Consider the following 13381-nt stretch of genomic DNA (forward strand, 5'->3'; position numbering starts at 1 on the left):
CCTTGACTTACAACATTTGTGTAATGATCATCCAAAGTTACACTCAAAAAAGTGACTTAAAATGGGTCTTTGCACTTACAGCTAATGCAACATCTCCATGGTCACACGATCAAAATTTGGATGATTGGCCAGTGGTGGGATTCAAAAAAAATTACTATGGGTTCTGTGGGCATGGCTTGGTGGCCGTGACTTGGTGGGCATGGCAGAAGAAGGATACTGCAAAATCCCCATTCCCTCACCTCCCACTAACCTGCTTTCCAGCTCCGTTCTCCTGTGCAGCGCAGCAAAAGAAGACCCAGCCAATCAGCTGGGACCCAGGAGGCAGAGAATAGATGGGGGTGGGGCCAGTCAGAGGTGGCAAATGCCAGTTCTCCGAACTACTCAGAACTGGTCAGAACCTGTTGAAGACTATCTCTGTCTTGGCAACTGGCATATATTTACAACAGTTGTAATATCCCTGGATCGTGTAATCACCATTTGCCCAGCCAGCTTTTGACAAGAAAAAGATGGGGAAATCCAGATTGAATTAATGACCCCATCATTCACTAAACAGCTGCAATGATTTGCTTAACAACTGTGGCAAAATTCATATAATTTGATGGGACTCACTTAATAACTGCCTTGCTTAACAACAGAAATACTGGTTTGGTCACCACGATATAAAAAAGATATTGATGCTCTGGAAAGAGTGCAGAGAAGAGCCACAAAGATGATTAGGGGGCTGTTGGCTAAAACATATGAAGAATGGTTTCAGGAATTAAATATCTAGATATCTAGTTTAGTGAAAAGAAGGATTAGAGGTGGACATGATAGCAGCGTTCCAATATTTGAGGGACTACCACCAAGAATAGGGGTCAACCTATTTTCCAAAGCACTAGAAGGCAAGACAAGAAGCAATGGTTGGAAAGTAATCAAGGAGAGAAGCAACCTGGAACTAAGGAGACATTTCCTCACAGTGAGAACAATCAACCAGTGGAACGTCTATGGAATTTCTCAGTCATTCAGGTCATGGTTGTGCCAAAGGTGCTTTTTCAAGAGGCAACTGGACTTTCTGGTTTTTCTTTGAAGACGTTTCACTTCTCATCCAAGAAACTTCTTCAGCTCTGAGCTCAGAGCTGAAGAAGCTTCTTGGATGAGAAGCAAAATCTCTTCAGAGAAAAACCAGAAAGTCCAATTGCCTCTTGAAAAAAAGCACCTTTAGGACAACCAGTGGAATAGCTTGCCTTCAGAAGATGTGGATCAGAGGCGGGATTCAGCAGGTTCTGACCAGTTCTGGAGAACCGGTAGCGGAAATTTTGAGTAGTTCGGAGAACCGGCAAATGCCACTTCTGACTGGCCCCGCCCCCATCTCTTCTCTGCCTCCCATTGAGTCCCAGCTGGCTGGCTGGGTCTTCTTTGGTTGCCCTGCACAGGAGAACGGAGCTGGAAGGCAGGTTAGTGGGGTGGGGAGGGAAGGGGGATTTTGCAGTAACTTTCCACCAAGCCACGCCCACCAAGCCACACCACACCCACCAAGCCACGCCCACTGAACCGGTAGTAAAAAAATTTGAATCCTACCACTGATGTGGATGGTCTATTACTGGAGGCGTAAAAAAAATTACTGGACAGACATTTGTCTGGAATGGTATAAGGTCTCCTGCTTCAGCAAGGGATTGGCTAGAAGACTGCAAGGTCCATTCCAACTCTGTTGTTCTGTTTTCAATTGTGGTCTGTAACACTATTTATGTTCTTCTCAGTGGCACAGTATAACCTGTTTGTTCAGCAATACAATGTGATCCTTATAAAAGGCTCTGCCAAGGGCCCCCAAGGGACAGGTGAACTAGTATAGTGGCTCCATTATTATTAACATCTCTTCATCTGCTATTTCTTTCTTGTTTTTATAGCCTTTTTGTCGTTCTTTTTAATGTTTTTTTAAATAATTAATAGCAATAATGCTTTTAGGAATTTATCGATCATTTTAGCAATGTGGTACACTGCCCCAGAAGTCACTTGTTTGGTGAGTGGCTATATAAACAAGACAAATAAATAAATAAAATATCACCTGGTAAGTATTTGTAGATTAGTTTTCCTTTCCTTGGCTTTTTTTTGTGTATTGTGTTAGCTGGACAATGGACAATTGAAAATGTAGGTTTGTGCTGATCTGAAGAATGAAGAAATGCAGAATAACAGAATTGGTAGGGACCTTGGAGGTCTTCTAGTCCAACCCTCCACTGAAGGAGGAGAACAACACAGCTAATCATATACATGCAGCTAATCATATAGAATAGAATGGAATGGAATGGAATAGGGAATAGAATAGAATAGGGAATAGGATGAGATAGAACAGAACAGAACAGAACAGAACAGAACAGAACAGAACAGAACAGAATAGAATAGAATAGAATAGAATAGAATAGAATTCTTTATTGGCCCAGTGTGATTGGACACACAAGGAATTTGTCTTCAGTGCATATGCTCTCAGTGTACATAAGAAAAAATAAAATACATTCATCAAGAATCATAAGATACAACACTTAATAATAGTCATGGGTTACTATGCACAATCAAAACATACTAGGAAAAAGATAAAACAATATAAATTGTAAAAATATAAGCAACACGGTTATAGTCATAAGTGGGAAGAGATAGGTAATAGGAAGGATGAGAAGAATAATAGTAATACAGTTATTAATTATTAAGTAATTTGATAGTGTTGTGGGAGTTTGTTGTTGAACAGAGCGATGGCATTTGGGGGAAAAACTGTCCTTATGTCTAGTTGTTCTGGTGTGCCTTATAGCATTGTTTTGAGGATAGAAGTTTAAATAATTTATGTCCAAGATGTGAGGAGTCTGTAGATATTTTCACATATCTACAAAATATGAAAATATGTAGATATTTTCAGGATGTGTGGGAGTCTAGATATCACCGCTAACAGCAACAAAGAACCTAACAATTTAAATAGATATTTGTGGGAAAGTGTAACTAGTGGCACAGTTTTCAAGTGAATGCAATCTATCCTTCAGTTTATGGGTAAGTAAGATATAATCTGAAGAATAAATGCCAGCAAGGTACTTATTACTATACTATTCAGCAGCTGGGAAACAAAATATTCCACATTCTTGCTGTGTTATTGTAAATTGTAACCTATCACATGGAAAGGGATTCTGATAATAATCCTGAGCGTTGATCTGTTTTAAATCATAGGCATGAGAGAGTATACATAAATATTCACAGAACTGAAACACACAGATAGACCCACGTATACAGATACGCACATGCTTCATGGAATTTCCAAATGAAAATAATAATTCTTATGGATGATTAAGAAGGTCTGAACCATCCACAAAATTATGAAAGGGATCTTAATGCACTGTGAGTTATGCACAAGCTTTCTTGGGCGCTGAGGAGAAAGATGATCTTGTATCCTAAACTCTTCCCTTCTTAACTATCCTCAGTGTCTTCAACAATGACTACAATAAGCAAGTCCTACTGGGTTTCTTGGTGAACTATCTCAGCAAAACAAGCCATTATCAAACAGCAGCTGGCTGTGGATTAGCTGCAGTATTTATCTCCCATTCCAACTGACCTGAGATGCTTTTCTTTTGCAAAGCAAGGCTTGTTGGCTTCAAATGGCCCCTCAAAATTATCTGCCCAATTTCCCCAAACGTCTCCAAGGGAAAAAGGAAATTCTGCAACCATGCCTTAAGCTTAGCTTTTTCTCCTTGGTGGCGTCGATAGAATTGCTAGTGAAAAATTCCAAATGGGTGGGGGGAAATCGCTTGTGATATCTTCTTCTGAGATGGGGTGAAACTGAGGCAAGCTAGTTGCAGGAGATGACCAAGCTAAGCCTGAGGGATGGATCAAATGCATCATCAGTTTGAAATCCCTTGGCACCCACAAGAGATCTATGTCCAGCCCACCTTAAATTTGATAGACCCTTATCTACCCCCGATTTGCCTTGAACATTAAGAGTTCAGATTCTTGTAAGGTGTGATATCACATGCTATGTGATCTGCATCCTTGCTGATGTTGAAAGAAATATCCATCTGGGTTCAGTTCCATGTGGGAAGAAAGACACTGGAAACATGGAGGCTGATTGGAAGGATGGTTTAATTGTGAAGCAGAACTACCAAGCATGTGTGATTCTGGGTAGCTGACCATATGGAGTTGAGAAAGAGACCTTCTCTTGGTCCTTGCTCTTGAGCTTCCTGTTCCTGTGCAAGAAATGTATTCTATTGGTTGCTGTAGTCAGACTCTCATGTGGGGTCGGTTTGTCTGAATCAAGTTTGAAGCCTGCTGGGTGATGCAAAGAACAGGCTTGTGTCCTGAAAGGGTGTTGGACCATTCCTATTGTGTCTTAATGGCTTTCCTGGTTTGGATCTTGAGTGAGGGCTGATCCTACCATTCTACCTAATTCTACCTTTGTTCAAAATATCCTGTCTTGAATGGACTGCCAAATCTGCATTTCTAAAACTGGCCTCAGTTAAGTATCTGGTTGGGGACAAAGACCTGTGGCTCTGAGTTTCTGTTTCCTTCAAGATTTCCATTTCTCTTTTAGGGGAAATATAATATTCTGCCCTTTTAATTATTTCTCAAAATATTTCATTCTTCTAGGAGAGGGCAGGGTACTAACTTTCTACGCTGGTCTCAGGCAAAAGAAATCAGGAAGCCGGACAATTCCGATGACTGAACTGCATTCAATAAACCTGCAGTCATTGGAATCGTCCTACTTTCTGATTTCTTACTCCTGACACCAGCAAGGATGCAGATCACGCAACATGTGAGAAATCACAAGGAAGGACAGCAACATTCAAACCTTGCAACTTGATAAGTGAGGCCCTCCTTGCTTTTCCCATGAACATTTCTCTTCAATTCTCTTCTCATTTTAAAGAAATTTGACCAGGTAGGAAAATGAAGTCAAGAAGAATAATCTGCCTACACATAGTTTTTACTGAGCTGTTGGATAGCTGATTTACAGCATAGATTTTTTTTTTTTATAAAGTCGCTGCATGTGTAGGGATATTGCACTTAAGATATTAGACCATTTTTTTTTTTTTGCATTAACCATATCAAAGATGTCTTGACTCATTCCTCTAATCTCAGGCTCAAAACTATCCCCTTGAAGTTCTGTACTGTGAATTTTGACTCAGGGGAAGCTTTGTGTAAGAAGTTTTCAACTGTAATTGAGTCATTACATCAACTTCTCCCCTCCCCCCCCACTTCCTCCCTCTCTTTCCTTTCTTTAGTGAGTGTTTTGCATAGTGAGAAGATCTCACTGAATACAATGTGTTTACTATAGAAAATCTTAGCTAATGCTATGTGGTGGGTGGTTTATGCAAAGACTATTATGGAGGGGTGGGAAGCCTGGGGATTTTGTTGGCATGGCAATAACAAATGAAATTCAGAATGAGCCAAAATTCAACTGGAACTCTGCTGGTCCATTTACTTTGCAATGCAAGGAATTGAATATATGTAAAGAAGATTGGACATAATTCGGAGCATGCATTCTGACATGTGCTTTTGGCCATGCAACTGAATTGGTTGAGAAAAGCTTTCCAACATTTCTAGATGGGGAATAAAAACCACAGGATTTCAGAATAATAGTGTTGGAAGGGATCTTGGAGATCTTCTAGTCCAACGCCCTGCCCAAGCAGGAGACCATATACCATTCCAGACAAATGGTTGTCCAGTCTCTTCTTAAAAGCCTCCAGTGATGGAGCGCCCACAATTTCTGGAGGCAAGCTATTCCTCTGATTAATTGTCATCACTATCAGAAAATTTCTCCTTAGTTCTAGGCTGGATTTCTTCTTGATAAGTTTCCATCCATTACCTCTTATCTAGCCCTCAAGGTATTATCGCATTTTATTTTTTTCCCATCCTGATAACATCATAAATTATTTTCAAAAATTCCACATTCAAAACACCAAGCTCAACGTAGGAAAACAGGCCGAGAATGGAAATGATGATGAAAGATTATACAGTTGATGCAATCAGTCTCACCCTAAAGTGACAAAAAAACTCATGGCTTCTTCATAGCCATTTAACATGAAGAATTCATTTTTTTTTTCTTTTTAAACTTTCCAGTGGATCAACAAAACACCATAGGCACATATTGGTCTTAAATGAAAGTAGTTAGCTTTATTATTTTTTTCTCTTCTTTCTCTCATCAAAGTTCTTTAAAGGGAGATTTTAAATGCTAATGTCAAAACATTATCAACCCTCTTTATTTTTTGCTGAAATATTTTCAACTGAAATAAATGAGAAACCATTTCTGTCTTGAGTTCTTACATCTGCTAAACTAATATTGCTTTTCTATATACTCTGACAATTAAGTCAAGGCATTCATATCTAACTATTCTATGGTTTCTGTTCCTGGGGCTTAAACAAGAATTTGTTTGTGAAGTAAGATGCACAGGCTTCCCTCTCCAACATCAATATTGATTTTTCTTTTGTCTTCTAACAGGACACAGCTAACTTCTATACTCTGGGAGATTTAAAAAAAAAAAGTCAAGTATATAACATCCAAGGAGATAAATTGTTGAATTTGGCCTCTATTTAGTGACTATCACAGTCAAGTTAAGAAGGAACAGCACTCTGCAAAAATATAATAAATGCAAAAATTCAAACAAACAGAATAACAGAGTTGGTGCTCAGGAGGGAAACCCTATATCATTCTGGACAAATGACTGTCCAATCTCTTCTTAAAAACCTCCCAGTGATGGAGCACCCACAACTTCTAGAGGCAAGTTGTTCCACTGATTAATTGTTCTAGCTGTCAGGAAATTTCTCCTTAGTTCTAGGTTGGATCTCCTTGATAAGTTTCCATCCATTGCTTCTTGTCCTGACTTCAGGTGTTTTGGATAATAGGTTGACCCGGCCTCTTCTTTGTGGCAGGCAGCCCTGTAGATATAGGAATACTGCTACCATGTCACCCCTAGTCCTTCTTTTCACTAGACTAGACTACTCAATTCCAGCAACCATTCTTCATATGTTTTAGCCTACACTCCAGAGGTGATATTCAGCAGGTTCTGACCAGTTCTGGAGAACAGTAGTGGAAATTTTGAGTAGTTCAGAGAACCAGCAAATACCACCTCTGGCTGGAGTTCCTTCTCCTGCCATGCATACAAAGTCACACTCACAAAACCAGTAGTAAAAAAAAAAATGGAATCCCATCACTGCTACACTTTCCTAATCATCTTTGTTGCTCTTCTCTGCACTCTTTCTAGAGTCTCAACATCTTTTTTTTAATATTGTGGTGACCAACAAAGCTTTTCTTGACCCTCTGCTTTCAGGGAAAAAAAAGATTGTAGGAAATATGTCTTCCTCTTGATTTAATTAATATTTTATTCAAGAAAATGTCATGAAGCAAACCATGACTTGGGTTCTTATATCTTTGTGTTGCTTCTTGGAAGCAGATTCTCCTGGACATATTTCCAAAAAAGGCAGATAAGTGGTAGATAAAAATTCCCTTGTATACAGCCTTCCCATATTCTATTAAATAAAAGCAAAATATGAGTGAAAATGCTATTTACTAAGTGTTTGCATTACTGTCTGAACCTATAGTTAGATGCTGCATGAAAAGGAACACTCTTTTAAAATCCAACTGCATATTTTGTATCCAATTAGTAGGTAAAGAGTACCTTTAGATACCCATACATAATTCTAACAATTATGTATGGGTATTGGGTGCTCTCATTCATCACTCCATTCTCGTTTAGCATCAAAATAGCTGCCTATCTTAACTGGAAGTTTATATATGCATAAATTGCACATTTATTATGAATGGAACATCCAAAGCAATGGAAATATCAATTAATCATGTAACCATTCAGTTTAATTTCATTTGATCTGCTGCAGAAAACCTATTTTCTTTCAACATTCATAGAAAGGGATATGGACTGGCAGGATTCCAGGTAATTACTGTAAATGGCACTTGAAACTACATCTCCATGTGTTTGAAACAACTTAATCTTTGCTGTCATAGCATGTATGACTCCATGTCACTTTGTTATGGTGTATTCTAGCACTTTTGAAGACTATTCAAAACCTTTACAGTTAGAAACTCATAGATTGTCTTTTGGGTATAAATAATGCATGAATTATATCAGTGAAAGAATCTTCTCTAGGAATATAAATGACCATACACACTTGAAAAAGAATTGTTTTTAGGCAAGAAAAGCCAAATGCACAAGTATAGAATAAATGGTACCTGTAATAAAAACAAGAGGGATCTTAGAGTCCTAGTAGAGGATCACTTGAATATGAGTCAGCCAAAAGAAGCCAATACAGTCCTTGGCTGCATTAATAGAGGGATAGAATCAAGATCAGGGGAAGTGTTAATACCACTTTATAATGGCTTGGTAAAACCACCCTTGGAATATTGCATGCAGTTTTGATCGTCACAATATAAAAAAAATGTTGAAACTCTACAAGAAGTACAAAGAAAAGTGGCACAGATGATTAAGGGACTGGGGGCTGAAACATATGAAGAACAGTTTCAGGAATTGGATAGTTCTAGTTTAATGAAAAGAAGACTTGGGGTGATATGATGGCAGTGTTCCAATATCTCAGGGGCTGCCACAAAGAAGAGGGAGTCAAGCTATTCTCCAAAGCACCTGAGGGCAGAAGAAGAAGCAATGGGTGGAAACTAACCATAGAAAAAAGTAACCTAGAACTAAGGAGAAATTTCCTGACAGTGAGAACAATAAACCAGTGGAACTCCTTGCCTTCAGAAGTTGTGGGTGCTCTTTTAAGAAGAAACTGGACAGTCATTTGCCTGAAATGGTATAGGGTCTCCTGCTTGAGCAGGGGATTGGACTAGAAGACCTCCAAGGTCCCTTCCAACTCTGTTATTCTATTGTGTTCAGTTTCCTGTATACTGGACACATCAGTTTCACCAAGCAAAGTATCTTTTTCTTGATTTATTAATATCAATCTAAATCTGTTTTTTTTTAAATTAGTGAACTTGGATGGAAGAAGCCTGTCATATGGACCAGCAATAAACTAACTCATCCATCCTCAAATGTCCCCATTATTGCAGGTGTGAAGGAATGTAAGGTACCCAAGTTGCTTAAAGGTCACCTAACAACATTAGTGATAACACAGTGATTGTAGCTCAGCCTATTTAGCCACTCAGTCTATTTAAAAAATGTAGATGAACATTAATAATGTGTAACTAATTTAATGTTAAGGGATTTTTTTTCTTTAAAAAAAACAATGTTGGAGTTCATTGTGATAATTTTATTCATCCAGGTGTCTGGCAGAGGTCTCTGTTTAATTAGGCAGCAAAGGTTTCCCTTAACAATTTCAACAAACCAGGAGATGTTTCCATCTATAATTCATGCTTTATTACAAATATGAGGAAGCAAATCCAATGCAAGAAGCGCTGTCTCAGCTGTGTAAATGCCATTTGTTTTCTGAATATAATAAGTATGCTGTTTACCTGGAGAAATAACCAAATAGACAGGCCTTCTTTTGCATAAATAATCTGCAGAGGGAGAAAATGGGGGATAAACATAAGGGTTGCTATGTGATGGTTTTCTTCTAGTGTAAACTATGTATTTCATGCAAGAATGGCAAGAATTAATGGTAAGAAAAGGATAGTAAGTTCTGATATTTACCACATGTGGTTTTATTATCCTGATGTCATCCAGAACATGTCCACATTCATTTCTCTGGGTATTTGGGGGCTGCGGATACGTGCAAATTCTTTTAGATATTTTTAATCTTGGAAAATAACTATGCAGCCCTTAGGCACAGTGGATGCTGGGCTTGAGCTGCTTTGTCTAAATTATCCCAAAACTTGAATACTGTTAAGCTGGAAAGAAATTGAAACTCATCAGGTTCAAGGCTGGACATTGTCCCTCAACTTCCATTGGCTTTGAAAAGTGCATCCCATTCCTAGACATGAAATGAAACAAACAAAATGTTAAAAAGTTATGGTATTTATGTAGTTATTTACCAAGCACATCTAAATTATATTAAAGTAGTAAAATATATTTACAACCCACAAGGCATGTCACAACTGTTGAGCACCCCTAATGTTTGGAAATTGAAAGTTGAAAAATCTGACACACCCTACTAGCCAGTTATAATGAAGAAGGAATATCTATCTATCTATCTATCTATCTATCTATCTATCTATCTATCTATCTATCTATCTATCTATCCATCCATCCATCCATTTATTTATCAATCATCTATCTATCTATCTATCTATCTATCTATCATCTATCTTTCTCCAAATGAGCCAATATAGGGTGTGTCCATGTTTAGATGTAGTCCTGACCATTGCATATCAAAGAACATAATTCAGAAGAACGGGGTCAATCAACATAAGGGAAAGGGCAATCAACAAGGTTAGCTACAGGGCTAATAGTTGTTCAACAAGGGGAAAAATGAGGGAGAGAATACAAAATAATAGACAAAATAATAGTCCCCATCAAATAGACCATTCTCAAATAATTTTTCTTCACTAAGTCCATTCAAAATTATCATTTTTAAATGGTGCATACCTGCACTCTCTCAACCAAGGTTCATATCTTCAATGAACAACATCTGATTCCCCCCAAATGCACTTATAACAGACATTGGGATGAGAAAGGTGTTCCAAATTATTTTACAGTAGAAGACTAAAATGAGACAAGTTGCGACATGACAAATGACTACTGCATAGTGGAGTGAAACTGTTATTCCCAGAAGGTCTGCTTATTAATTTATATTTTTTTTTGAAGGTGTCACACCAGGGGTGGTAAATGAATCCTGGTGTTTAGTGACAATGCCTCCTATGTACAAACAAGTTCATTAAAATTTCAGGCGCCTTTAGCTCTCCGTAACAACTTGCCCGAAGGTTAACATTTATTGTTCTGCATTGCCAACATTCAGCTTTTATGGGGCACATTTATATGCTAAATTGCCTATTATGTTAAGTTGTAAGTTTCCATTTAGCAGCATCAGGAATAAGATTTGACTATAAGTGTTTCAATTTTATTAGCTCTCTGTCAATCTTCTTAATAGCTCAAACTTCCTGGGGGCAGACATACCAAAAAACAAAACAAAGAAACTCCCCAAAACCATGTCCTCCTCTCAACTCAAGTCATGTCCCATCCTCAACAAGTGTACTTCCCAAAGGTTGTCTTCTTCTCTTCTTCTCCTCACCCCCAGATTGTAATACAAAGATATTGATTGGTTTGTGATTCTGGTCATCACTGAGAAATCAAAGTACTTCAATGGAACTTTCCCACAAGCAATAGCTAAATGATAACAACACTTAAGCAATTATTGCAGATCAAGCTGTCTAAGTAATGGCCACTTCCTCAGTTAACAAGCCCAAAGTAACACAGCTGAAAACACTCCAAAATGGGAATCACATACTAATAAACATAGCTGGCAAATTCTAATAATAGAATTCTTTATTGGCCAAATGTGATTACATACATAGTTTGTCTCTGGTACATAAGCTCTCAGTGTACATACAAGCAACAAGTGATAAATCATGACCATAATCATAAAATACATCCATCATAAATCATAAGACGCAACGCTCAGTGATAGTTGTAGGATACCAAATAAGCAATCAACATAAATCATACTTGGGGCCAACCCTTAGAAGGCAAGGTTGCACATACGTGGAAACTCAGTCTTTGAAGGCATATTCTGCCTGCAAGTTTTGTTTCAGATTCTTTAGAAGAAATAATTAGAAGTCTGTTCCACCAAACACTGAATTTTATCTGGATTTAGGATGTTGCCATGCACTATGCTGAACCATCTGTAAGTTAATTGTGGATGTTTTGGAATAAACCACAATTAGCTGAGTTTATATTCTCTATTAGATATGAGGTTCATATAACATACTCAACCTGTAACAGATTGCAGGGAAGGTGGGAGAGTAAGAATGAAGGTTAGTCAATGAAGAGATAGGAATGAAATCTGTTAGTAATCTATCTGATGAATGGCAGTGAAGTCAGGATGATTCATGAACCCAGTTGTTACCTTCATAAGTTGAATTTTCTCCACTTTTGGAGAAACATCTAAAGGTGTGTCTATTTCACAGGTTTCTTCATAATTTGCTGAAGTTATCTCTCCTTGTCCATTGTCTTTGTTTATTTACCAGGGTTGTCCTTAATACAACTGCTACTTGATGCCAACATCTTTGCGGCAGATGTGATGAAACATGACAGACAGAAAGACAGGGCACCAAAAGTTCTTTCATTGTGATAATGAAATTTAGAAAGTCAGCATATCCTAATCAAAAAGCTATGTTCGCATTTGAACTTCCTTACATCTTAAAGGTTAGTGAAGGCTGAACTTCATCAAATCCAAGATGACTTTTTCAAAGGTAATAAGTTAATATAAAAGTAAAGTCACTAACCTGCAGCTGCAAAGACTTGGGAGCAAATGGGAGAAGAATGCTAGCATCTATTTAAATCCCCCCCAAACCATTTAAAGAAAAGGCTTAGTTAATGCTGACTTTAATCAAAGGTCTTTTGCAAAGAACTTAAAGGTGACAAGTCAGCAAAGGAAAGCTTATTTAAAGACTGTACTTTAGAATTTAAAAGCTAAGAGCCTTAACAAGCATAATCTTCCAAGGAATTATTATAAATTACATTAAAAGTTCAAACCTTGTTTATTAAAGGAAGAATTCAGGAGCCCCTTAAAAGAGGAAGAAGAAGTTATAAAGTTGCATGCAAAAGAAAAGGTCAAAGATACTGCCAGGGTGGTGTCTTCAAGCTAGTTGCCCAGTTTCTAGAGATGCTGTGTGAACACGCAATCCTGGCTCCTTGAGTATATAGAATGGAAATTATGGTGTGGTATTGTTAGCCTGGGTATCAATGGGCAATTCAGATGGGGATATCTATTTTTATAGGATTTGACTTTTTTCTTCTTCTTAAACCTCCCCTTCAATTTGTGAAGCAGGGGGATGTGCTAATAAAATTGCTTGGAAAGGCAGAAGAATATACAAGAAATTCAATAACAACTTATGGGGGATTTGCATATTCTTTTGTGGACCTGCAAAGAGGAAATATTTATAAGGGCCAACAGGTAATGGAAATTAGGTTCCATATGGACTATGGAAATTAGGTTCCATATGGAAAATTGTTGCAATCCTTGGGCCTTTTTGTAAAGTCCCCCATCTCCCCCCCCCCCATTTTTAAATTTATTTTCACAACTTGAAGATTCAAGGATCTGGTGCAAAACAATGGAGATTAGCAAGAAGGAAAATATATGTTCAGCTCCCCAATGACCTAAGTGACCCTAAAGAGGTATCCTGTGCTGACCTCAACCTGTAGCTGTAGCTGATGCTCTACAAATCAACTTTTCAATAGCAACAGCACTTATAATACTTCACAGTGCTTTACAGCCCTCTCTAAGTAGTTTACAGAGTCAGCCTGTTGCCCCTCAT

Source organism: Notechis scutatus, chromosome 10, assembly GCF_049901735.1.
Source record: "Notechis scutatus isolate UNSWTSFEM ecotype Mainland chromosome 10, rNotScu1.2, whole genome shotgun sequence".
Lineage (NCBI taxonomy): Eukaryota > Metazoa > Chordata > Lepidosauria > Squamata > Elapidae > Notechis > Notechis scutatus.